We start from the raw sequence: 27230 nt of genomic DNA on the forward strand, positions 1-27230 counted from the left end.
TCAGTTTCCTCATCTCTAAAATGGGGCTAATAACAGCACCAGGATTACTGTGAGGATAAAATGAAATATTTGCAAAGCACCTAACATAGTGCTTGGCCCATAGTAGGTACTACATAAATGTTAGCTTTTATTATTATTAAGTTGGTATATTTCTTAATCCCACTCATTCTCTAATTTATCTTCTGGATCCCCGTCGCAAAATCTCTTACCCACAGTTCAGTCCACTTTGAGCAGGAAGCCAGCCATCACCAACCACAGCACCAAGCATAGTTCCTGGTGCATAGTAGGTGCTTAATAAGTGCCTGTTAACTTTATTTCATTTGACTTAACCCCTCTGGGGCTCCTTTTCCACCCCTGTAAAGTGAGGAGGTTGGATGAGACGCTCTCTGAGCACCGAAGACCATCATCCTTCACATTTGTAGAGTTTCATGGCTCACCAAGTGCTTTCCCCATGGTGCTGCAGGGACGCTAGGGGTTCTGGCATGCACCAACAGTCAGAGAGAGCCTCAGTTGAACGTCTTCTCCCTCCACACTCAGTGGTCTTTCTGCTACAGAGAGCTGATATTCATCTTTGCTGCCTTGGTCAACCCCATGAAGTGGCTTCTTCTCCAGGGAGAAGTTATGCAGTTGAGGGTTTTTGTTGTTCTGTCCTTATTGTTTGTCAGACCTGCGACTTCATCATGGTAGGGGATGTCAATAAGGAAATTCCCTCTACCTCTCTACTGAGACGATGAAAAGGTGATTTGTCATCCATGCTAGGAATCAAAATCAGTCATTAAAATTAGAGTTTAGAACCAGCCCTGGGTTCAGAAGGACCTGAGTTCAAATCTGGCCTCAGACACTTGACACTTACTAGCTGTGTGACCCTGGGCAAGTCACTTCACCCCATTGTCTCGCAAAAATAAATAAAATAAAATAAATAAAATTAGAGTTTGCCTGCCTTTTCATATTGTCTTCATTGACGTTATTGTAGTCACTAGGTCTTCTGTTCTCCTGGTTCTGCTCACTTCATTCTGCATCTGTTCATATGAGTCTTTCTATGCTTCTCTGAATTCCTCCTATTGGTCTCTTCTTACTAAGTCATAGACTTCACTGTGTGAAGACTCATCTTCCTGAGTTCAAATCCAACTGCAGACACTTACCAGCTGTATAACCCTGGGCAAGTCATTTTATCCTGTCTGCCTCAGTTTCCTCATCTGTCAAATGAGCTGGAGAAGGAAATGGAAAACCACTCCAGTACCCCTGCCAAGAAAACCCCAAATGGGGTCATGGAGAGTCGGATATGACTGAAAAACGACTCAACAACAACAAAAATCAACTTTCGGCCACCTACAGAACACATAGCCAAAAAACCCAAAAACCCAGCATCGTGCCAGACCCCGTCCCTGTAGGTAGCTATGTGGGTTGGCAGAAGATGCCTGGAAGTTTCAAGCACGTCTTTTAAAATGTCTATCATTTCTAGCTGGGTGCCAGACTGGAGATAATGTCAAATACTTCAATGGGTCTGTGATCTCATCAACTTAAGCATTCCTTCCCACAATGCAGATCCTAACCTATAATTGGATATGTTTCACGAAAATCATCCAAGGTGTAAAACAATGCCGGCTTTTAATATCTACCACATTTTAATGAGGAAGAGATAATAATAGCTCACATTTATAGAGTACTCTGAGGTTTACAAAGCATCGTACGTACATTATCTCACTGGAGCTTCACACAACAGCGTGATGTAAATAGCACAATGTTTACTAACCTCATTTTGCGGGCAAGAGAACTGAGGCTCAGAGGGATAAAGTGACTCACCCACAGCCCCACAGCCAGTCAGTGTCAAAGAAGGGACTTGAACACTGAACTTGTAACTTTAATTTTAGTATTTTGTCCTCATTGCCTCTTAGAAAAGGGAGCAGATATCTTACGGTGCAGCTAGGTGGCATAGTGTGGCTATGGAACGTAGAACACTGGGCCTGGAGTCAGGAAAACCTGAGTTCAAATCCAGTCTCAGACACTTACTAACCGTGTGACCCTGGACAAGTCACTTAAGCCTGTTTGCCTCAGCTTCCCCATCTGTCAAATGGGCTGGAGAAAGAAATGGCAAACCACTCCAGTATCTTTGCCAAGAAGGCCCCAAACGGGGTCACAAAGAGTCAGACGCAACTGAAACGACCCAACAACAACATCTTGTGAAGAAGGCCTGGAGCCTCAGAGGACTAGGGACTAGACCATGCTCTATCATAAACCGGCAGGGGGAACCTAGTCAAACTGTTCTCCTTTCTGGACCTCAGTTTCCCCACATCTGATAAGAGGCATTTTGCATTCTGGAAAGCAATTATTAGAAGAAAGTGACTAAGAATGTCCGCACTCTCTGACTCATTAGACCGTGAGCTCCTTGAAAGCCCTGGCCGGGCTTTCGCCTTTCTATACCCAGCGCTTAGCACTGGGGTAGCCACACAGTAGACGCCTGATAAATGCCTGTTGACTGACCCAGAGATGCCATATCCCAAGGAGGTCAAATATAAAACGAAAGGTCTCATATACAACAACATATTTTTAGCAGCAGTTTCTATAGTGGCAAAATACTAGAAGCAAACTGGATGCCCATCGCTGGTAATATACTAAGTATTCTCAAAAATCGAGAGGGAAAAACTACCTTACCAGATTCCTTTTATGAGAAAATGTAGTCCTAATATCTAAACCAGGGAAGGATAAAGTACAAAGGAGAATTATAGAGCTATATCATAAATGAATATTAATTGAAAATTTTTAAATAAAATCCTGTCAGACTACAGAAATCATTCATTGTAACCATATTAGATTTGTATCAGAGATACACAGATGGTTCAACATTAGGAAATCAATCAATATAATTAATCATATTAAAAATAAAAACATACAAACCCACATCATTATCTCAAAAGATACAGAAAAAGCATCTGACAATGTACAACACTCATTTATACTAAAAAAACTCAAAACTCTACAAAATGTAGGCATTAAGGTACTTTTTAATGGCATAAAAGCTATCTGGCTGAAACCAAAAACAAACATCATATGCAATGAGACTACCCTAGACATTTTTCAATAAATACCAAGTAAAGCAAGGATATCTACTCTCTTCATTATTATTAGACATAATTTGGAAACTGCTATCAATAGCAGTAAATCAAGAGAAAGAAATTAAAGGCATAAAGATAGGTAAAGAGAAGATAAAACCATCCCTCTTTGTGATATAATGGTTTACTTGGAAAATTCTAGAGAATCAGCAAAGATACTCATTGAAACAATAGCTTCAGCAAAGTTGCAGGTTACAAAGAAACCCTCAAAAATCAATGACATTTCTACATAATGATAACAAAATCCAAGGGGTAATCACCGAAAGGAAAATCGCATCCAAATACCTATAAAATGTACAGCGTATGGGGATTAATCTACCAAAACAAACAAAAAGACTTGCATAGATTCAATTACAAAATGCTCCTTAAAGAAATAAAGTACAACTCAAATAGCTGGAGGACTATTCATTCAGCGCTCGTGGCTGGGCTGGGGTAGCATTTGGGGAATGGCTAAACAAGTTGTAGTACAAGAATGTAATGGAATATTCCTGTAACATAAAAAACAGTGAATGTGATTAATATGGAGAAGTATGGGAAGACATATAATACTGATTAAGAATGAAGCAAGAAGAATCAGGAAACAATATAAATAACGACCACAACGATGTAAATGGAAACCACGAAAACGAAATACCTCAAAACGAAGTCTATGAAATCATAATGACTAAGTGTGGCCCCAAATAAAAGCTAATAAGAAGGCACCTCCCTCCCTTCTCTGAGGGGGTGGGAGACTATGAGTGTGGAACACCGCATAAACCATTAGGTTTTTCCAATGTGTTGGTTAATTTTTTTTAATTTTTCCCTTCTTTTTTATTCTTTATTCGAAGGATGGCTTACATCAATAAAAATGTATTCTTAAAAAGAATCAAATGGGTTGGTCTAAGATGATCTCTAATGTTTACAAAAAGGGAAACTGGCTGTTTTGTGTAATTATACCGTGCTGCTTTGTTACAGAAGTGTTGTTTATTTGGGGATTGGGGTTACTGGGAGATGACCAAAGTTTTTAAAATCATTCTCTGCAGAACTACCAAAGTTTCTTCACGTGGGGTCACCTATGCCCCACAGATATGGCCCCAAAACCATCTCAAAAATCATTTTTTTAAAAGGTGGGCATCCTATGAGCGCCACTGGCACCCACATATCAAGATATCTAGAATGGAGAAAAGCCTCCACCACACTGGGTAGACCTCTGTGGAGGATTTGCTGGAGGGCCAAGATGAATCAGGATGGACGTGGAGGGAGCACTCACATCCCCAAGATCCAGACCCTGTCAAAGAATCCGAGGATGTGCAGAGGTATAAAAAATATCCTTCCTGCAGCTTGTGGCCCAGGGTTCTGTCAGCCTAACTATCCCTGGAATCCCAGCTCTGGGGACCAAGTCTGTGACTCGCAATAGAGCATTCTGACCCACTGGATAAACAAAGACTCATCTTTCAAACTGCCTGGAAATTGTGGCTGAGTAAGAAAAGCTGCTAAAATTGAGAATTATTCAAAAAAAAGTGACTAAAGGGGCTATATCTTTTGACCCAAAAATGTCACTGCTAGGCATACACCCCAAGAAGATCAGTGACAGGAAGAAAGATTTTATACATGTCAAAATATTCATTAAAAGAAACACTTTTTGTGGTAGCAAAGAACTGGGAACACAACAGATGCCCACAGATGAGGAGAACAGCTAAACAAGATGAAGAAGGAAATATCATTATGCTATAAGAAATTATTAGTATGGTAAATATGGAAAAGGATAGAAAGTTACATTTTTAAAATTTTAATGAATAATTTTATTAAAATTTAATAGTTTTATTGATGTCTTTTTTTACATCACCAGTTTTCCCCAGAATCCCTTCCTCTCCCCTTCCCAGAGAGCCATTTCATATAACAAATAGCATTTTTAAATTTAAAAAAAAATGAAAAAGAGGGGAAAAAAAAAGTGGTGCAGTAGATAGAGTGCTGGGTCTATAGTCAGAAAGACCTGAGTTCAAATCCAATCTCAAACACTTACTAGCTGTGTGACCCTGGGCAAGTCACTTAACCTGTTTGCCTCAGTTTCCTCAACTGTAAAATGGGGGAATAATAATAGTACCTGCCTCCCAGGGTTGTTGTGATGATCACATGAGAAAATAATTGCAAAGTGCTTAGTATAGAACCTGGCCCATAGTAAGCTCTCTATAAATGTTAGCTATTTTATTATTTTTATTATTAATTATGGAAACGTTTGTATGAATTGATACAAAGTAAGCAGAACCAGGAAAATCATATATATTATGCCTACAACCATGTAAATGGAGGAAAAATAGCTGAACATTAGGTAATTATAATGATCAAATCTCTCCCCCTTTCTGGACCTCAGTCTCCCCATGGGTGATGTCTGAATTCTGGAAAACAATTATTAAAAGTAGATATGAGAAAATGCACCTCCCTCCTTTTTCTGAGAGGTGGAGGACTATGGTTGTGTAACATTGCTATGTACTGTTATACTGTTATATTGGCTGAACTTTGTTTTCCCTCTTTCTTTTTTTATTGTTATAAGGAATGGCTGTGTAGATAGGGGTGGGGAGAGGGATATATTTGGAGAGATGCCAAATGTATCCATTTTAAAGCCTGTTAAAAAGTATTTGTTTTTCAGTCATGTCCGACTCTTCATGACCCCATTTGGGATTTTCTTGGCAAAGATGCTGGAGCAATTTGTCATTTCCTTCTCCAGCTCATTTTACAGATGAAGAAACTAAGGCAAACAGGGGGAAATGACTTATCCAGGGTCACAAAGATAGTAAGTGTCTGAGGCTGGATTTGAACTCAGGAAGATGAGTCTTCCTGACTCCAGGACAGTGCTCTATCAAGGGAACCATCCACCCGTCCCATTAAAAGTACAGACTGAGAAAAAAAATCAAAGCTGCCAAATTCTTCTTCCAATTTCCCATCGTGGCATGAAGGTGACTCTGATTTTTTTAAGTCTATGCCAAGGAAACATAGACTTTGACAAGTTCTACAAAGGTTGGGCATGTTCTGAGCCCAGGCCTTTTACCAGCCCAACCTGGCTAAATTCTGAAAGGGCCATCACCAGTTGGTCACCAAACAATGGATTTTTTTAGCCATGACAACTCAAGATGCAGTTGGGGGGCTGGGATCGGCATTAGTGCACTCAGATGAAGCTACCAAAGAGGAGGTTGAAGAGATCCCAGATTTCCCCCACCCCCACCCCAAAACACATCCTTTTCTTTTAAAAAAAAACAAGGAAACAAAATGTGTACCAAGCTACCGTTAAGAGCTTCAAAGAGACACAGTAGGGAAAGCCACAGGACAAATGCTAAATGTGTTGTACTTTTGGAGGATTAAAGAGTATTGTCCTTAGCAGCGGGGCATTAGAACCCCTTGCTCTTGTATAATGTACCATAAGAGAAGCCTGTCCATGCTGGAAGGGCTAGGAGAAGACAGGCACACTCATATACTGTGGGCAAAGCTGGGAACTGGTTCAGCTCTTTTGGAAAACAATTTGGTATTTAAGTTAACACTCTTCATTCTTGGGCTTAATTAGTTAAATCAAAGCTGAGTAGCAGGAACCAGATAGACCTAACAGGACTGACCATCTGAGGGAAAGAATTCTTCTCAGACACAAAGCAATCTATTCTGATTTGGGAAGGTCAAAAATGAAAAATAAAAAGGAACTGACGACAGATGGTAGAATCCAGCTATCATGAGAATCAGACACTGTTGCAAGCAAGCAGGGATAGGCTAAAAATCCCAAACCATCGAAGTTAAATACAGGAATCAATGTTTGTGGTTTTTGTTTGTTTTGTTTGGTTTTACAACGGAAAGAGTGCTGGATTTGGAGTCAGGAAGAACCCATCTCTGATGCTTAATATAAAATGAAGGGATTGGGCTAGATGACCACTGCGAGCTTTCTTCTATCTCTAAATCTGATACCAAATTACAAATCCTGGCTTGGCAATTTATTCCCTCTGTGTGACCTTAGGCAGGTTCACTTAACCTATCTGGGCCTCAGTTTCCTCAAGTGAAAAATGAAAGGTTTGAACTAGATATTTCCTCCACTTCTACATCTAGTATCCTGTTATCTTATTCTGATGTTTAGGCAGCAGCCTGGTTGTGCAAAGACATTTGACTAAATAGAGAATTCACAATACCAAATGAAGTTGTTGGTTCATTGAACTCAACTTTCTTTTGGAAAGTGACTTTCATTAGAAAATGCCTACAAAACTAGTACATTAACAGAGGATGGGAACGAGAACAGTCGATGTCAAAGGTGATGTGAAAAGACAAGCAGAGTCACATACTATGGGTGAGTTATGAACCGGTCTAACCATTCTGGAAAAGAATTGGGAATGATGCTAAAAAAGAAAGTGACTAAGAGGTCTCTACCCCTTGACTCAGAGACAGGCTAAGGAAATTTTAAAAATTGAAAGAAAAAGAAAAGAAAAGAAAAAGGTCCCATGTAAATATAAATATTCATAGCAGCATTTTTTGTTGGAACAAAGAAATGGAAAAACAGTAAGTGTCAATTGATGGGGAGAATGGCTAACCAAGTTGTAGCACATTAATGTAATAGAGAATTATTACACTATAGCAAAAGATGACAATGAATACAGAGAATACAGAATACAGAGAAACATGGGAAGACTGATATGAACGGATGCAAAATGAAATGAGCAGAACCAGGAAAACAGCACACAATGGCTAGCATGTCATCAATTGTTTAGTTCAGGAAATGGTAATGGGCTTGTTAAAGGTCCAGACCCAACCCAATATAACACAGTAATAACTCTCTCAGTCATTACATCTCACTCTCCCCAACTTTACTGCTGTTTCCCACACAGCTGGCCTTTACTGCTGATTGTCTCACCCCACCATCTTGGATACTTTTTTTCTTCCCTGGGCTTCTGTGGTACTGTTTTCTCCTCTCTTACCTGGAGATTTTCCTCTCCTACCTGGATGACCACGTCTTCTTCACTTGTTCATGATCCTTATCTCACCCTTTAAGAGTGAGTATCCCCCAAAGGCTCTGTCCTAGGTCCTCTGCTCTTCTCCCTGTATACTCTCTCTCTCTCTTTTTCTCTCTCTCTCTCTTTCTCTCTCTCTCTTGATGATGTCATTCATTCCCATGGTTTCAATTATCACCTGTGTACAGATGACTCCCAAATCTATTTATCCAGCCCTGATCTCTTTCCTGGTCTCCTAGTATCATATCTCCAATGGAATATCCTGCTTGTTAGGACCTCAGGTTGGACAGATTCGAAACAGAACTCACTGCCTCACCCCTAAGCCTACTGTTCCACCCAACTCCCCTATTTCTGTTCATGGCATTAATGCCCGCCATGTCATCCAGTCTTAAAATTAAAGCATCATCTCTGACCTCACTTCTCCAATGCCCCCACATTCAATTAGGAGCTAAGCCATCTCTTAAATCCATTCCTTCTCTTGATTCACTCTCCTGTGATCCTAGTTCAGTCTGTCATTCACCAATGCATCCACCTGGGCCCTAGTATTGTCTCTGATTCCAGTGTCTCCCTGTTCTAACACATTCATTTCATAACCACTAAAATTATCTTCCTAATACAAAGTTCCACCCATGTCACTCCCTTACTCAGAAGCCTTCCATTGTGGTCAGGATAAAATAAAAACTGTCTCACATGACAGTTAAGGCCATCTACAATCTGGTTCCAACCTGTCTTTATAGCCTTGTTGTTACTGTTCAATCCTTTCAATCGTGTCTAACTCTCTGTGACCCCATTTAGGTTTTCTTGGCAGAAATGCTGGAGTGGTTTGCCATTTCCTTCTCTAGCTCATTTGACAGATGAGGAAACTGAGGCAAACAAGGTAAAGTGACTTGCCCAGGGTCACACAACTACTAATTGTCAAGGTCAGATTTGAACTCCAGGCCCAGTGTTCTATTCAGTGTACAACTAGCTGCCCCCCTTATAGCTTTACTTTACCATATTGTTCCCATTTTTACATTCTATGTCCCAGCCACATCAGACTACCCTTTTGCAGACTTAAAATGCCTTCTTCAGATTTTGTGCCTTTGGGCAGACTATCCCTTGTGTCTTAAAGGTCCTCTTTTCTTCCAGATTCTTCTTTTCCTTCAAGGCTTAGCTGAGGTACCACGTTTTCTATGAAGCCTTCCTAGATCTCCATCTTCAGATGTGTGTTTCTCCACCCTTGTCAATTTTCCTAGATTACTTTACCCTGACTTTTCTATGCACCATCATGTTGGGCTGTATGAGATTGACATCTGTGTTATCTGCCTTATTCTTTCTGGTAGAAAGTAAGCATCTTGAGGTCAGGAACTGTGTCATTTGATCTTTATATCACTAGCACCCTGCAGATCATCTTGCAAGTGGTAGACACAGTAACAAATTTGAGTAAAATCTAAATTTGAATAATTTTTAAAACTCTAAATGACAGCTTAGTAGCAAAATGATTAGATGAGCAAGATATCTAATCACAAAGGACACAAAATCTAAAGATATCTGATTCTGTCTTTACAAGAAGGTAAACTGAGGCACTGAATTCTACGAAAGGGGCAGCATAAAGGTATTTCTTCTCTACTCTATAAAAGGAAGAGATGCAAGAAAAGAGCAGCTATTTTTTTCAGTCAATATTTTCTTTCCCTCCTACCTCCCCATCACTGGAAAAAAACAACCTTTGTACAGATATGCACAGTCAAGCAAAACAAACTCCCATCTCGATTGTCCCTGTTCAAAAATGTATGTACCATTCTGCGTGCTGAGTCCACCATCTTTCTGTGGGGAAGTGGGTAGCACAGATCAGCATCAGGCCTCTGGAATCATGGTTGGTCATTGATGGAAGAAGGCCAGGTGGTTTACAAGTACGTGCACCGTTTTCTCCAGGACAGCTCCAGTAACGGACAGGATGATGGGGATGACTTCCTCTTGTTCCCACGCGGCTTTGATCTCTTCTGCTACGTCTCTACGGTCTGAAAGCTTTTTACTTCACCTAGTTTGGCGATTATAAATATCCAGTATGACAACATCTATTAGAGCATCCTTGAATCTTCATGGACCAACGCAATGTCTGGGCAACGGTGAACAAGAGTTTTGTCTGTGATGGTGCTCCCGGTCTGTCTGGCACAGTTTATTTGGTGATGCCTCTAGGATGTATACGTGTCTTATAGGGACTTTAATGCTTGATGAGGAGGCTGCTAGGTGGCGCCATAGATACAGCACTAGGCCTGGAGTCAGGAAGACTCATCTTCCTGAGTTCAAATTCAGCCTCAGACATTCGTCAGCTGTGTGACCTTGAGCAAGTCACTTCACTCTGTTTGCCTCAGTTTCCTCATCTGTCGAATGAGTTGGAAAAAGAAATGGCAAAGCACTCTAGCATGCCTGCCAAGAAAACTCCAAATGGGGTCATGTAGAGTTGGACACAACTGAAAATGACTGAACAACTGTATTACATTTACCTTACAAAAGGGACAGTCTAGTCTCTTTCATAGAGAAACAGTGAGTTCGGAAATGGCCAGAATCCGAGGCTGGGTCTTGTTTTACTCTGGTTTGGGTTTTTTGTCGGCAGACAGGCGGGAACATGGCCCGGGTGCTTTGCCTAGACTCCTGTTCTTGTTCTCACTCATTCACACGCCAAAGAAGATCTTGGGAATGTGCAGGCTTCATCGCAACATCTCCCTAAAGCACACCTGGGGCTGGGGGCAAGGCAGAAGCCCTAAAATAAGTTTTGGGGACATGGGCTCCTCTGCCAGCAGCCAAACCCTCCATCCACCTTGTATGCCTTAGGCGCTGGCCAAAGCTATATTACTAAACCTAATACATGTATAGCACATATGGGGGACAAAGGCGAAGAGGAACAGGAGGCAGAAAAAGGCACAAAATGCTCAGCCATGCAAGATGGAAGAACACACACCCAAGCAGAGGCAGTGTAGAATAGCGGTTAGAGCTCTGGCCTTGGAGTCGGGAATGCAGGAACCGGAATCTCACCTCAGACACTTTCTAGCTGCATGACCCTGAACAAGTCAATTCACTTTTCTGGGCCTCAGTTTCCTCATCTATAAAATGGGGATAATAACAGTACCCACCTCATCAAGTTGTTATGAAGATCACATGAGTTAATATGTGTAAATGTTAGCTATACATCTATTATATATAATATAAAATTATATGTTACATTTATATTTATATATGTGTGTGTGTGTGTATATATATATATATATGTATATATACTAGATACATTTATGTTTATGTATAAACACACACACAGAAACTGCTACCAGGCAATGGTCTCTTCTGACTTTAATAAGAGCAAAAGTATATTTTTAAAATTACTATGTTCTTCAAAAAAGGCTGCCAAGAGAGAAATTAGCTTGATTTGTGAGTTTTCCTATGTCTCCTTCCTGTCTAAGTAAGACTGTACACTCAGCTCCCTGGGAGTCTGTCTCTTGGTTTAACTTTAGAGACAGGCGGATGTTGCAAAGTAGCGGGTCTAAGATTTTTCTCTTTGAGCAGCTCCTCAAATTGTAGCATTTTACTTCATTTTATTTTTGTCCAGACCTCTCATAATATTAGCACAGTGAGGGGGGGACCTCTCTATCAATACAAATCATCAACCTATGAGAGCTGTTTGGGGCACAGAGTGGTCAGATGACTTACCCAGAGTCACACAGACAGTGAAGGGCAGAAGGAAGACTCAAGCCCGTTACAGCAAAATCTGGCAGCCCAAACCCACTGCTCCAGCAGAAGTCTTATCTTTTGGGTGCCTTCTTTTGAGGGAACCAAAGAACTGCCAGAGCTACTATCATGAGAAGAAAAGAAGATGATCCCTGGGGATCTATGGATGGGATGGGATGGAGATTTAGAGCTGGTAAAGGTTTTAAAGGCCTTCAAGTCCAGTACTCCCATTTTGCAGATGAGAAAACAGACTCAGAAAAGGGAAGTGACTTGCCCAAGGTCATATGGGTATTGGGAAGCAGGAGTTGATGGGATCCTAGCTGTCCAGCTGGAAGGGACCTCTGACACCATCTGCTCCAACCACCTTGTTTTACAGAAGAGAAAAGTGAGACCCCGAAGGGTGGAAGGGTCTTACCCAAGATCATGAAGACATTCAGGATTCAAATCCTGGTCCTCTGACTCCAAAACTAGTACTTGTGCTCTTCCTATAGTACCCCACTGGTTCTGCCATGTTGTGTGATTACAACATAATGAGAAATACATACATCCATATATATATATATTATATAATATATGGACATATCTCTATCAATCTGTATAGAATCTATGCAGATTGATAGAGATACATCCATATATTATATAATATATATATTATATAAAAATATATGCATATTTGTGAGGACTTGACTGTATTTGAAGCAGTCTTTGTTCCTGTCAAAACCTAGGGCATCCAAGAACTCATTCCAACGAGGCTGCCTTGGCTCAACACATTGTGGGACTCCTCAAATTTGGAATGGCCTTGCAAGCCCACAGCACATTCTTTAGCCTGTTCTCCACGGAGGCAAGCCTTCATCCTGTGAGGGCCCGAATGTTGTCTCTGGCAACAGTCAGAAGGGACTCAGGGCCAAGAATGGAGAATCAGGTGAGGGAATATGCTGTGTTATGCCATTTTTGGTTAAAAAGTAATAAAGCCAAGGTATAGCTATAAAGAGAGAAGATGGGTTCTCTGAATTGTACAGTGAAAGGGCCCAGGCTTTGCAGTCGGGGGACCTGAGTTCCAATTCTGCCTCTACTGCTTATTAGCTGTGTGACCTTGGAGAAGTTGACCTCCCTGTGCCTTGGTGTCCTCACCTGTAAAATGAGAGGTTTGGGCTGTTGATATCTAAGGTCCCTTCCTAGAATAAATATATAAACTGGCCTAAAAGGCAAATCCTAGGGAAAATAATGGATTTAGAACCAGAAGTACCTTAGAAATTATCTAATCCAATCCTTCATTTTACAGTTGAGGAAACTGAGACAGCCAGGTTGTGACTTTTCCAAGGCCGCACAAATAGTAAAAGGTAAAGTCAGAATTTGAACCCAGGCCCTCAATCTCCAAACACACAAATCTTCCCAAAACTATTCTGAGCAACGGCAGCGTCGCACTGTGGGAATCACCGTGTAGCCTCCTGTGATGTGTACTTAAAAGGGTAACTAACACTCATGTGACTGTGTGAGTTCTGGGGTATCAACTTCAAAACCTCCTTCCTTTACAACACAGTACTGGCCCCAACAGTCATCAAACCTCCATAATTAAGCATCCATCCACTCAGCCTTCCTCCTCTTTACTGATGTCACCCATTTCCTTAAAGAGGTCCTATCCTTATTAGCCATTATTGTTGTACAATCCCAATAAAGGCCAGCACTCTGCCCTTTCTGGTTATAGAGGATTTCAAAGCGCCTTCCACAAAGTGCCTCGGCCACAAAGGAATCTGTGTCAGCAGTAGGCTTTGAAATGGCGAGGCAGATGGAACCCACGGGCTGCTTAGACGCAGGTTTAACAAGCCTGGAATTAAACATATCAAAGCTAGCCAGTTGCCTCTTCTCCTTGTATACATCCCTTTTCCTGTTTTTTTGACCTTCACTGTGGCACCTGAATAAGGTGGGGCTGATTGCCCAAAGGACTGCCATGAGCCCCTGGGAGAAGGGTCCCATCTCACTTTCCTCCAGCCCTCCTAGGAGGAGTAGAGAAATTGTTAAGTCCCATTGTCACCCAGCTGGCAAAAACCCAAGTGCCCTCTGGGAGAATCCCAGACCTTACCCTAAATCTCCCACACATGTATGTGCATACACACACACACACACACACACACACACACACACACACACACACAGAGCTAAGTTTCCCTCTGGTATTTTTACAGTTCTTCCAAACACTCCAAAAAAGGAACATGAAATTGCAATGTCAGATTCCACTTCCCCAACTGTCCCAAAGCTGTAAATATGAGGGGGGTGGGCAGATCTAACAACCCTCTGGGAGGCTATATAAAATAATAAGCCAATTCTCAATGTTCTTGGAAAAGAGAAGTCGTGGGTTTGGCATCTACCACCTCCTCTGCCAGGCTAAAAAGGGCAGATTTAAGGTTGGCAACCCCCTCCAGGTGTCCCTGGAGATAGCTGAAGGAGGAAATCCCAGGAGGGATGGAATTTTCCATAGTGGGACATCCCCACAATCAACAAACTGAAACAGTGCTTGAATTTCCTCACTCAATGCCCCCCCCCTCCAAACTGTAGACCTCCTTTTTGCGGAAACGAAATCCATGGCCGTGGTGTGACCTATGCATCGGCGACTCCCTGGGGCTGGATTTTCTTCCAGGATTCTTGCTGGGCATTTTTTAAAAAGCCAGGGTTAGCCCCTTTGCTACCCACCAGTCACAGGACCATCTAGAGTGGAAGGGACCCCTGAGGCCATCTTGTCCAATTCCTCATTTTACAGATGAAGAAACTGAGGCTCAGAGAAGATCAGAGGATTGTTAGGTCTAGAGCCAGAAGCACTCTGTAAGGTGATCTATTCTAACCTGCTCATTTTACAGAGGAGGATGTTGAGACCCACAGATGTTAAGGGATTTGTCCAGGGTCACGAAGGGAGGAGGCATCAGAAGAGGGATTCAGACTCAGGTTTTCTGACACCAAAACTAGTCCACTTCCCCATACTGGCTTCAGCTGCCAATGGATGACTCACACCTCACAATGCAGAAAACGACTTTTCTGCTGCTGACTGGTAAGAACCTTTGTTTCTTGGCAACTTATTAAAACATACAGCAAAAATGCACTGTATTCTTTTTTTTAATTGCAATAGAAATGTAAGCTCCCTGAGGGGAGACAACACCTCCATTTTTTTCTTCCTCTGCACAGTGCCCAGCTCCATCCTTTCCACATAGCAGTGGCTTAACATGACTGTTGAACTGAACTAAGTTTTATCCAAGTCTAAGATTTTATAATCACCACACTGAACCCTGAATATTTTTACACCATTAAAAATATTCTAACTTGTTAAAGATTCACTTGATCCAGAATCAAGGGAAAAGGATTCAAAACCTTCCTCGGATACTTATTACCTGTCTGATCTTGAGCAAGTCATTTGATTTCCTTGAGGGCAGAAATGATTTCTTTCCTTTCTATCTTGGTATCCTCTGCAGCTAGCCCAGGCCCTCGCATACAGTAGGCACTTAATGAATGCCCACAAGTACAGAAGTTGAGAGTTGGGGGAACCACAGTGACCATCTAGTCGTACTCATATCTGAAATGGAATCCACAGGGGTGAGGAACCTAGGGCCTAGAGGTCACATGTGGCCCTCTGGGTCCTCAAGTGCAGCCCTTTGAATCCAAACTTCACAGAACATTTGTGAAGTTTGGATTCAGTCAAAGGGTCACACTTGAGGACCTAGAGGGCCACATGCGGCCTCTAGGCTCTAGGTTCCCTGTCCCTGTTAGTGCAATATACACCATAAGTTTGCTGAATGATTGATTGAGCCTCAGTTTCCTTGCCTATAAAATGTGAGGATTAGACCAGATGGTCTCTAAGATCCCTTTCAATTCTCAATTTAGTATCTTCTCATCCCCATTACTAACTGTATAATATTAAAATATGAAAAAAGTTAAAAGTTGCCCCCAAAACAAGAAAAAATTTAAAAGTAACTTGCCTGTCTTACAGAAGAAATAGATGAAGGAGGATGAGAATGTGAGTGGTTCCCAGATCTGGTCCTACGGTCAGAGTCCTTGCTCATTTAATAGGCCAACACCCCCCGGAGTCATATGAGACACAGATCCTAGCAAGGAGCAATAACCACGTTCAGAAGACTCTTAATGAGCACTGTGCCGTCTCTGTAACCGCTGAAACGTCTCCTCCTCTCTCCCGTGGGCCCCAAAATAGAGCAGAGTTCAAATGGGTTTCCGTCCGTGGTTTCATCCAAATTCTCTAGAGGACACACCTTCCTGAGTCTCAGCTTCATCACACCCTCGCTCTAGTTTTTCACCTACCGAGTGAGAGACCTTTGATACGACCAGAGGAGGGATTTTTGAAAAGGGAAAATCTCGACTTCTGTGAGTGCCGGCCGCTTCTGCCCGATGGATGAGACCAAGGGCTGTCACCTCCAGCCCTGAAAGGAGGCTCCATGGGAAGACTCCAGGACAAGGACCTGGATCTGGATCTTAGCTCTTGCTACTTAATCTCTAGGCCTCAGTTTCCACTTAGGTAAAATCTAGCTCCACATCCTGTGATGTTAAAAAAATGTATTTATCAAAAATATTTAATAAATTTCCTTGAAATTGGGACTTTTCACACAACATAAATAATACTCTACTAAAATACACATTGAGAATTCCTATTAATGGTAAATTTCCCTAAAAATAAATTAAATAGAGGGGGGCATGCTACTGTGAAGAGAGCATTGAGCCTCAAGAGTAAAAGGATATGGAATCAAATCCTACCTGTTACCTGTGTGACAAATGACAATCTCTCTGGGTCTCAGTTTCCTCAACTCCTAAATGAAGACTCTGGAATAGACGGCCTCTGGGGCCCTTTCCAGTTCTACGTCTACGGTCTTACTTTAACTCTCATGCCATATTTCTTACGGCATCCCACTGTCTGCCATTGCTGCAGGCCTGAGAAATGTCACTGTGAGACCGCTCGGTGGAAATCTGCTCAAGTGGGGGCTGGAGCTCTGTGTTCAGCGCTAGCTCCGGTCTCTTTTAAACTAGGCCCGAATCAGCCGCCACGGCCTGCCCACTCTCTCTCTATCCTCTTCCAACCTGGGTCTGAGGGTTGTGGAACACTGCCGGCACTCTGATTCTAAAAGCCACCAATTTTCACCCACCGTAGTGTTCGAAAAAGGAACTTGTTTCTTCCCGTTCAAGTGACAGGGTTGAAAAAATATTCTGACTTGAAAATTCTTTTCAATTGCATTTTCCTTCTCGGCTAGATGACATGAAAACAATTACCTTCAAATCAATCAACAAGCATTTATGAAACACCTACTGTGTGCCAGGCACTGTGCTAGGTTCTGAGGATACAAAAACAAAAACTGAATACTTCCTGCCCTCAAGTAGCTTACACTCTATAGTGAGAGTCAACATGTACATATATAAGATTATACATATATATACATATACACACACATATATCTATATCTATCTATATCTATATCTATCTATCTATCTATACACACACACACACACACACACACATAAATATCAGGTAATTTGTAGAAGGAAGGAAACAGCAGTTGGGAAGGTGGGAAAAGGTTCAGATCAGCCTAATTTGGAAGGTGGTGTTGAAATGGCGCTCTGAAGGAAACTGAGGATAAGGAGAATGGGCATTCCAGGCCTAAGGGGCAGCCTGCGAAGAGACTCAGAAAAGGAATGCCACATGTAAGACACAGCAAGAAGGCCGGTCAGTCAACAAGCACCTACTAAGAGCCAAGCTCCTACATGGTAAGCATGGCGGACACAAAGCAAAACAAAAACAGCGATATGCAAACAATTATGTACATACAAAATAACTACAGGGCAGGTGGAAAATAATCTCAGGTACTAGCAGCTGAGGGGATCAGAAAAAGCCTATTGTAGAAGAGGAATTTGAGTTTTCTTAAAGGAAGCAAGGGAAGCTAAAAGATGGGGGTGAGAAGGGAGAGTAATACAAGCGGGGGGCAGCCAGGGCAAAGGCCCAGATACGGGAGATAGTGGGTCATGTGTCAGCCAAAGAGCTGCATCATAGAGTCCGTGGGGGACAATAAATTATAAGAAGGGCTTTAAAGGCCAAACAGAAGACTTTATAAATATTGAATCCTGAAGGTAAGAGGGAGCTACTCCAGCTCCTTGAGTAGGACAGAGTGATATGGTCAAACCAGCAATGAGAAGTCACTTTGTCAGCTGAGTGGAGGATGGATTGGAGTGCATTTCTCTAATCAATAGTGATTTAGAGCATTTTTTCATATGACTATAAATAGCTTTGATTTCTTCTTTTAAAAACTGTCTTGAGTTCACATCCTTTGACTATTTATCAATTAGGGAATGACTGATTTTTGTAAATTTGACTCAGTTCCTTATATATTTGAGAAACAAAGGCTTTATCGGAGAAACTTGCTGTAATAATTTTTTATGTTACTTCATTGTCTATGGTAAAATGTAGCAAAATGTAGTTTCCCTGATTATCTCTTTTAATTAGGTCTATTTTTTCTACTGCTTTGTCTGAGAGCATGATTGAGGTCCCTGCCTTTTTTTAAACTTCAGCTGAAGCATATTAGATTCTGCTCCAGCCCTTTATCTTAACTCTGTGTACGTCTTTTTGTTTCAAATGTGTCTCTTACAAACAACATATTGTTTTATTCTAATCCATTCTGCTACCTGCTTCTGTTCTATAGGTGAGCTCATCTCATTCACATTCACAATTATGATCTCTCACTGTGTATTTCCCTTCATCCCATTGTCTTCTGTTTATCCTTCTCTCTCTCTCTCTTTTTATCTTGTCCCTTCTCAAAAGTCTATTTTGCTTCTGACCACTTTCTCCCCTAATCTGCCCCCTCTCTTTTATCATCCTCCCCTTCCCATATCTCTTATCTACTTCCCCTCTTATTTCCTTATTGGGTAAGTTAGATTTCTATATCCAAATGAGTGTGTGTGTGTGTGTGTGTGTGTGTGTGTGCATGTGTATTCTTCCCTCTTTGAACCAGTTCCAATGAGAGTGCAAATTAAAACAACTCTGGGGTACCACCCCCACACCTATTAGAAATGACAAATGCTGGATAGGATAAGGGAAAAATAGGTACACTAAGGAACTATTGGTGGAGTCGTGAACTAGTGCAGCAATTCTGGAGAATGATTTAGAACTAGGACCAAAGAGTTATAAAACTGTGCATACCCTATGATCCAGCCACACCACTACTAGCTCTGTACCTCAAAGAGATCAAAGGAAAAGGAAAAGAACCTATATGCACAAAAACTCTTATAGCAACTCTTTTTGTGGTGGCAAAGAATTAGAAAACGGGGGGGGGGATTTCCATCAGTTGGGGAATGGCCAAACAAGTTGTGGTATATGATTGTGATGGAATACTATTGTGCTATAAGAAATGACAAGGTGGATGGCAAGACCCACATGAACTGAAGCAAAGTGAAGTGAGAAGAATCTGGAGATTATTGTGCACAGTAATAGCAATATTGTAACAATGATCAACTGTGAAACATTTGGCTACTGTTACCAAAACAACGATCCAAGAGGATTTGGAAGGACTCAGGATGAAAATTGCTATCCACCTCTAGAGAGAATTGATGAACTCTGAGTACAAATGTTTTTGCTCTTTTTTTCTTTCTTTCTTTGCAATATGGCTAATAAAGAAATGTTTTGCATGGTTTCACATGTATAATCAATTGATATCATTCTGATTGCCTTCTCAGTGGGTAGGAGAGAGGGAGAGAATTTGGAACTCAAAATTTTAAAATAAAGGAATGTAAAAATAAATAATAAATTTTTTTAAAAAATTTCATTCTTCATAGAGGAAGTCCATAGGCTTCACTAACCTGGGTTCAGGACACAAAAATAGTTGAGAATCCCTTTATTTAACAAACTTCTCCAATTTACAAAAGAGATTTTGTGCTTTCTGCTATTGAGGGGTGGAGGAGGGTGGGGAGGGGGACTGTTCATCTAACCCTGTACTTACATGGCAGACTCCTCAAAGGAATCTGGAGTTTCTGGCTGAGCATAAGGAAATAGGGGCCAATTTATTAACTAAGATAAATCCCAAACCTGGCAAAAGGCAGGATTCCATTATCGCAATGTGTGTGTGGTTAAAAAAACAAAACATAAAGGATTATACCAAGCCCCGGGCTCCTTTCCTGCTCTGGGGAAGGATTCTTTTCTCCCAGGGTGGCAACCTCAGAGGTATTATAATACAGTGGAAAGTATGCCAACTTGAGAGTCAGACGGCCTGAGTTCAAATTCTGGCTCTGCTACTATCTCTAGGGCCTCAGTTTCCTCATCTGTAAACTGATGACTCTCAGGTCCCAGCTAGCTCCAGACACGTGATCCAGAACTCTAGAACTGGACTATGGAATTCCCATTAGTGATGATTCTACAGGAAGAAAAAAAAAAGAATGAGTATACTGCATACTGATTTTTTTTTTTGATAGCTCTCAAATTCTCAACAATTAGCATCCCTTCCATCAAGAAGGCTGGCAGAATTCAGAAGGGCCAATGCCATCTAGACTTGAAAGGTAAATAAATAAGAAGCAATGGGATTCCCCCACTTCTTGAGGATCAAAGGCCCTATGGAATTTCAGCCCTCGCTCTCTTGATTTCTTGAATTGTTATTGGATTAAGTCTAACGGGTGAATGAGGATGACTACTTTTTGTTTTTGCATTCCTGAAATTTTCTGGTGTTTTTATTTTTTTTTAAAACCCACACAGGTTTTAGGTATTTTTCCTATGACACCTGGCAGTTCATGAAAGCAAACCTCTGAGCTTAGTGGGCACATGGTATTTGGGACCAGTGATGGTCTGGCCTACCATTCTACAGCATGAAACTTAGAATATCACAGATCCGAGGATCTCAGAAGCCATCTATTTATACAGAACACCATAGATTTAAAGCTGGAAGGGGCCTTAGAAGGCCATCAAATCCAACCTCCTCATTTTACAGATGATGAAACTGAGGCATGGGGCAGTGACTTGTTTCTTATAATCACACAAACAGTTGCTGCCAGGGGCAGGATTTGAGCCTGGGGCACACTGACTTGAGAGTTAGTATTCCTTGCACTGTGCCACGACATTGTATTTAAAATGCTGCCTATAATCATTCCAGAGGGGAGGGAGGATTTCACAAGCTGTGCTTTTCTGATACCCCGTCATTAAGTGTCCCTGACAGTCCTCGGGAGCCGCACTTAAAAGGTACAGAGGGTGCAGGGGCTGCCACGTCACCTGCTTTCTGGTTTGAGAGACAAAAATAACCGTGTCACTGCAGAATGGCTACCCAGATGATGTACCCGGCTCCCCATGGTGACAGCCGCTGTTCCCCAGGTGAGAGAGACAGCCAGCAACAGCCCTTTTCTCCCATTCCAACCATGTGGGCTGGAATGATGCCACCCCCATTCTGCCAGCATCCCACAAAAATGAATGAGGAGGGATGAATGGCGTCTGTTTAGAGCCCTCGCCTGTAACAGTTAAACTGAAAAACAAGAAGGGGCATGTGGTCCAGTTTACTTTTAAGGAGGCTGGCAGAATTCAGAACAACCACCAATGCTATCTAGATGTGAAAGGTAAATAAATCAGATGCAATGGGATTCCCCCACTTCTTGATCAAAGGCCCTGCAGTATTTCAGCCTCAGCTACCTCAGTTTCTTTAACTGTTACTGGATTATGTTGAACTGCCGCATGCAGAGTGGAGGGGAGAAAATTTACTAGGAGAAATTTTGATGATGTAAAACAAAAAAATCAATAAAAATTTATTTTACCTACATCAAATTGCTTGCCATGTCAGAGACAGGGGACAGAAGGAGAGAATTGAAAGCTCAAGAATTTTAAAAACAAATGTTAAAACTTGTTTTTATACTTAATTGTAAAAAAATGTATATTTTTAAAATAAAATTTTTAAATGCATTTTAAAAAATAAGGAAGGTAAGAACTTTTATTGACCCTTGGTCATGGAATCTTTTTTTTCCTTCAATTATCAGAGTGGCAGTCACTCACAGGAGATACCTGTGAAAGTGCCTAGCACCATATCCAACATATAGAAGGCATCGAATGCTTATTCCTTCCCTTCCTCTTTGTGACTCCTCTGGCCTGGGCAGCATAAAGACACAGCAGAGTAGAATGGAAAGAGCCCCGGAATTGAGGTTGGAGGATCTGGGTTCTAATTCTAACTCAGCCACTTAGCAGCTGTGTGATTCTAGGCAAGTCACTTTTCCACTCTGGGCCTCAGTTTCCTCCCTGTTAAAATGAGGAGAAGGATCTTTAAAAGCAAGTCTAGTTAGGAGGAGGGGGTGCTCTCTAAGCTAAACTTGGGTTGGCCCTACCTGAGACTTTCTTGACTTACTTTCTGCCCTATAACCCTGAAGGTGGGGGACTCTTCGCACTCGATGCCACCCTATAGTTAAAGCCCAGACCATGCTGGGGTACACCCAGACCCAGAGGTTTTGGGGCTAAGTCTGTGTCTGAAAGAAAAGTAAAGAGAGCCTCCTGGTGGTGACCTGCCAGGGGTTGATCCCCTTTATGCCTGGGTTTTATCCTCTTGCCCACACAACAGTGTCATTTTACAAACATCAAATGTGGCTCTGGTGAACACACACACACACACACACACACACACACACACACACACACGCCAGATATTGCACTAAGTACTAAGTGATGGTAGGATTGGAACCCAGGCCTTCTGATTCTAAATCTGGTACCCTTTCCCCTGAATAGGTCTCTCACAGAAAGGACTTAATAATAAAAACTGCTTGAGCCAAGGTAATAAATCAATCACCAAAACATTTTAGTCTATAAAGTGAGGCATTTGAAATGGGAAAAGAAAGTTTTAAGGGCATTTCTGGAGAAAGAATGGAGAAAACCATTATTACACGTCCCTACCTTACTGAAAGAGCCTTGGTTAGGAACCAGATGAAAGTTCTTTAGATAGCAAAAAAAAAAAAGGTTCTCTCTTTCTGTATATATATATAATATACACACACATATACATACACATATAACTATGCAATGTTCCTACAATAATATGTATTATATATAGGGCAATATTCCTAATCATGCTTATAATTATTATCATTAGAAATAATAACAGTAATAATCAGTTTAGATAGGTTCCCTTCTTCAAGTAAAGGCTTCTTCTTGAAAAAAAAGGCCTCTTTTTCTCACCCTACTGCCTTGAAATTCTACTCTCAATGCCTTATAAGTGCAAGACTTTATAAGCGAAGTGACTGCATTTCTGAATCAATCAAGCATTTATTAAGTGACTACTATGTGCCTAGCACTGTGCTAGATGCTTGCAATAAAGAATGAAATGGTCTCACAAAGGATTTTCTTTTTTTTTTCTCCATTTCTTTTTCTTCCTTTTTTCCTTCATTTCTTTCTTTCTTTGCTTCTTTCTTCATTTCTTTGTCTTCTTTTCTTCATTTCTTTTCCTTCCTTCTGCTTCTCCTTCCTTCCTTTCTTTTTTTCTTCTTTTCTTTCTTCCTTTCTTTCTCACTGAATGGAACTGAATATTTGAAATCAGAACCATCTCAGAAAATCTGGCCCATATGTTTGCCATGGTCATGTCACTGGGCTTCAGATCCCAACCCAGATGTTTCTAACATGAGCCTGACTTGACTCAGCCTCACCTCAGAGCGGGAGAGAGGGCACATCACAGCCTGACCCAAGCCCTGGTTTTTTGAGCAGCTGCAGGACCTTTCCACAGCCCCAGCAGCCCACTCCATTCCTTTCTCTCGATAGAATTTTGCTCTTTCTATGGCCAAGGCTGCAGGAAATGCCCCTAGCTCTTTCTGCTGGGAAAAAACATGCTCTTCAACCCATCTTTTTCACTTCCAAAGTCTTCACATTTCCCCATTACATAATCTATTTCTCCTAATTCTATTTCTCTTCATTTGGTTAAGTTGCCAAACCGAATCCAAATTCCCCAAATCAGCACTTGTCTGAAAGGAAACATTGCCTTTCATAAGGAGTTTGGACATTAACCCATGAAGGTGGTCTGTAGTAAATCCCCCTCACTCTCACAGAGAAGAAAACCAAAGCTGATGGAGCACATTACTTTTCTAAAGCAACAGAAAATGAATCGTAGAGCCCAGTTACCAAGGAGAAAACAGAGGCATCTACCAAGGACACTAGACAACAGAAACTGACAGCTGCTGATGAGAACACACCAACCTGGGTAATGTCAATGTCAACCAGTTGCTGGAAACTGAGTGACCCACAATGAAACAAACATACCACCACCACCCTTTCCCTTGGATGGCTATTGGATGCTCTGATCTCTAGCTGAATAATTTTTTTAAATAAATGGTCAATTACTTACTGCAAGAGCTTTCTCTCTCTCTCTCTTTCTTTCTCTTCTGTCCCAGAATGAGAACTACTTTTCTCTAACTTCTGACATGGGCAAGCCAGGCTGTCTATTTCAGGGTTTGGTGCTTCCCTGAGAGGAAAACCACACAGTGCAGTGAGACGGAGAGTTTGTTGAGCAATGATTCACATACGGAAGCAGGCTGGCTTCAGCAGCGCCCTGACACTCAGAACACACACACACACACACACACACACACACACACACACACACACACACCACTTAGGGAAAGGGAGCAAATGATATTTCCATCCTGCTAAGCTGAATTTATGCTTTCACTTAATTTGTACCTGTGTTGAAATGCAGAAAAATGAAGCCCATTTTAAAGGCGTAGCCTGGTTCTTTTCATGCTGATCTTTTCTCTCAGTATCAAATAGAAAAAAAAATACAAAACCATAAAAACCCCTCACATTCTTGCAATAGGTGACCTGATCAGCCCTAGCCCCAATCTGATCCACCCAAGTGAGTGGCAAATACACAAAAGTGGGGTGGGGGGGAGACAAAAAAAGCAATGACAGCGGGCATTTTCCCCCCTAGACCAAGTAAGAAGCAATGAGCTGCAGGTGTCTGGGGGACTCAAATCCTGAAAATCAGCCCAGTGTTATTGGGGTTGAGGGAAATGGCTGAGGCTACCACTGGCTGAAGGTGGGATGCTGATTTAAGAGTGAATGTTGGAGGGGATAGGAGGCTGGGGAGGTCCACCCACAGAAAGTAACTAAGGAAGGACCAGAGGCAGACACACGGTAGAGCATTGGGCTCTGCAGAAACAGTGACCTGGTGGTCCTCTGGAGACTCTCGCTGTGGTCCTATGTAATTCTACTAGATCCTCTGAATTCTGACCCCCATGTATCTACATAACCCCTCCCCCTTTACTCCCACAGAGAACACGCAAATGATGAACAGAGGTGGGGGCTGTCCTCCCCTTTCCTACTACCCATCACAGACTATGTCTTTACGCACCTAGAGATTTACACGTTGTATTAGAATATGAGCTCCTTGAGGACAAGGACTGTTTTTTGCCTTCTTTATAACCTCAGTGCTTAGCACAGTGCCAGGCACCCAGCAGGTGCTTAATAAATGCTTGTTGGTTGACCAATTGACTGACAGCAGCACATTCCCTTCCAGTTTCAAGGACCTGCTATAACTCCTAGAAGGCTTGCGCTGTCACCACAACAGCTAGACTCTAAAGTTGGGACTCAGTGATCTATATAAGGGACCCAACAGAGAGGAAGGACAGAAACCACAGTGGCCCATCCCAGTACAAGGGGCTCGAAGCTAAGTCAGTGGCAACTGAAGGGAATGGAAGAGGAGCCAGTCATAGGGCCCAGAGCTAGACTGGGTGGGAGGGGGAGGAGAGGCTTCCATCCTCTCCCTCCACACACTCCAAGCTGGAAAGGCTTTATTCCTTACCTGATCTCATAGTGCTTTATAATCTCATCTCTCTGGCCTAATGGAATCAGAAAGACTTCAGTTCAAATCCTGCCTCAGATATTAGTTGTGTGACCCTGGGCAAGCCACTTGACCAACATCTGCCGCAGTTTCCACATCTTTAAAATAATAACAGCACCTACCTCCAGGATGACTGTGAGGATCAAATGAGGTAATCAATCAACAAGCATTTATTTATCACTTACTGCATGCCAGGCAACATGTTAGGCATTGGGAATAGAAAGACAGCTGGTACTTAACAGCTGTGGGACCTTGGGGCAAGTCACTCAGCCTCCAGGGACCTCAGCTCCTCATCAATAACAAGAAAGAGCTTGGCCTCCATGGTCTCTGAGGTGCCCTCCAGCTCTAGATTGTTGGTCCTATAAAATAATCCCTGCCCTCAAGAAGCTTACGTTCTAGTAGGTATGTAAATGCTTAGCACTGAGCACAGGGCCTGGCATGTAGTAAGTGTTATATAAATGTTAGCTGTTATGTACTCATTCATATATATGCTGTCTTACTCTTCAGAATGTAAACACCTTGAGGGCAGGGGCTGGTTTTTGCATTTTCTTTGTATCCTCAGCAAAATGGGGAGGTGCTTTAAAAATACTCCTGGGACTGACTTACTGGACAGCAAGAGTCAAGTTTTATTTAGAGGTAGAGTCAGCACCTAGCTAAGGGCCTGGCACAAATTCATTTAACAAATACGTATTAAGCACCCGCTATATCCAATTGGGGCTAGGTGGTGCAGTAGGTACATCACCAGTCCTGGAGTCAGGAAGACTTGAGTTCAAATGTGACCTCAGATATGTATCAGCTGTATGACCCTGGGCAAGTCACTTCACCCTGTTTACTTCAGTTTCAACATCTGTAAAATGAGCTGGAGAAGGAAATGGCAAACCACTCCAGTATCTTTGCCAACGGGGTCATAGGGAGTCAGATGAGACTACTGAACAACAACAACACTACAGTCCAAGGCACTAGGGGATATGTCCTGCCCTCAAGGAGTTTACAGTCTACTAGAGGATATCATAGATACGGTACATATCTAAGAAAACACCAGATAATTTGTGGAGGGAGAGAAGATTAACTGTTTGGGGAGGGGAGGGTCAGAATAAATCTTGAAGGAAGCTAAGGACTCTAAGAGTTGAAGGTAAGGCAGGAATGCACAGAATAGGTGCTTAACACAGGCTTACAGACCTACTACTCCCCATTCTAAACCTTCTAAGTCCAATCAAGCTCATCCTCTCATCAGCTCAGGAACTCATCTTCCAGCCTCCTTGCCTTTAACCCACTCTGTTCCTCCCCCTCAGCACACCCTCCCCCTCCTTCAGGCCAGGCTTCTAACTTCTCCAAGGAGCTTTCCTGACCCTCCAACCCCTTCTCAGCCTCAAGTGCCCCCTCAGGACATCTAAATCATACTGCTTATTTATATCCTGAATATAAATGTATTATTAACTTTCCAAGTGCTCCCCAGCCAGACTAGAGACTTCCTGCAGCCAATATCTTTATATCCAGTGGGGTATAATGGAAAGAGCCCTACCAAAAATGGAGAAAAAAAATTTTGTAGCAAGTTTCTCTGTGGGTAGAGAGGCAGGCATGGCATCAGGAAGTTATCGTTCAGTTGTTTTTTTTCAGTCACATCTGACTCTTTGTGATCCCATTTGGGGCTT

The 27230-nt window shown here is 42.0% G+C and overlaps 1 protein-coding gene across 4 annotated transcripts in view; it reads right to left on the reverse strand.

The window, feature by feature from the left end:
- Positions 1 to 24221, reverse strand: part of SPECC1 (sperm antigen with calponin homology and coiled-coil domains 1) — a 289999-nt gene extending 265778 nt beyond the window's left edge. For 2 of the 4 annotated variants that reach the window (XM_027861938.1, XM_027861936.1), the window contains exon 1: positions 15727 to 16127. The gene's annotated coding sequence lies outside the window, so the exon portion shown is untranslated. Of the gene's footprint in view, positions 1 to 15726; positions 16128 to 24084 lie in introns of those variants that run through there. The other 2 variants (XM_027861937.1, XM_027861941.1) reach the window with 2 other exon arrangements.
- Positions 24222 to 27230: the final 3009 nt, after the last annotated feature.

This window comes from Vombatus ursinus, unplaced genomic scaffold (assembly GCF_900497805.2).
Source record: "Vombatus ursinus unplaced genomic scaffold, bare-nosed wombat genome assembly UNPS02014768.1, whole genome shotgun sequence".
Lineage (NCBI taxonomy): Eukaryota > Metazoa > Chordata > Mammalia > Diprotodontia > Vombatidae > Vombatus > Vombatus ursinus.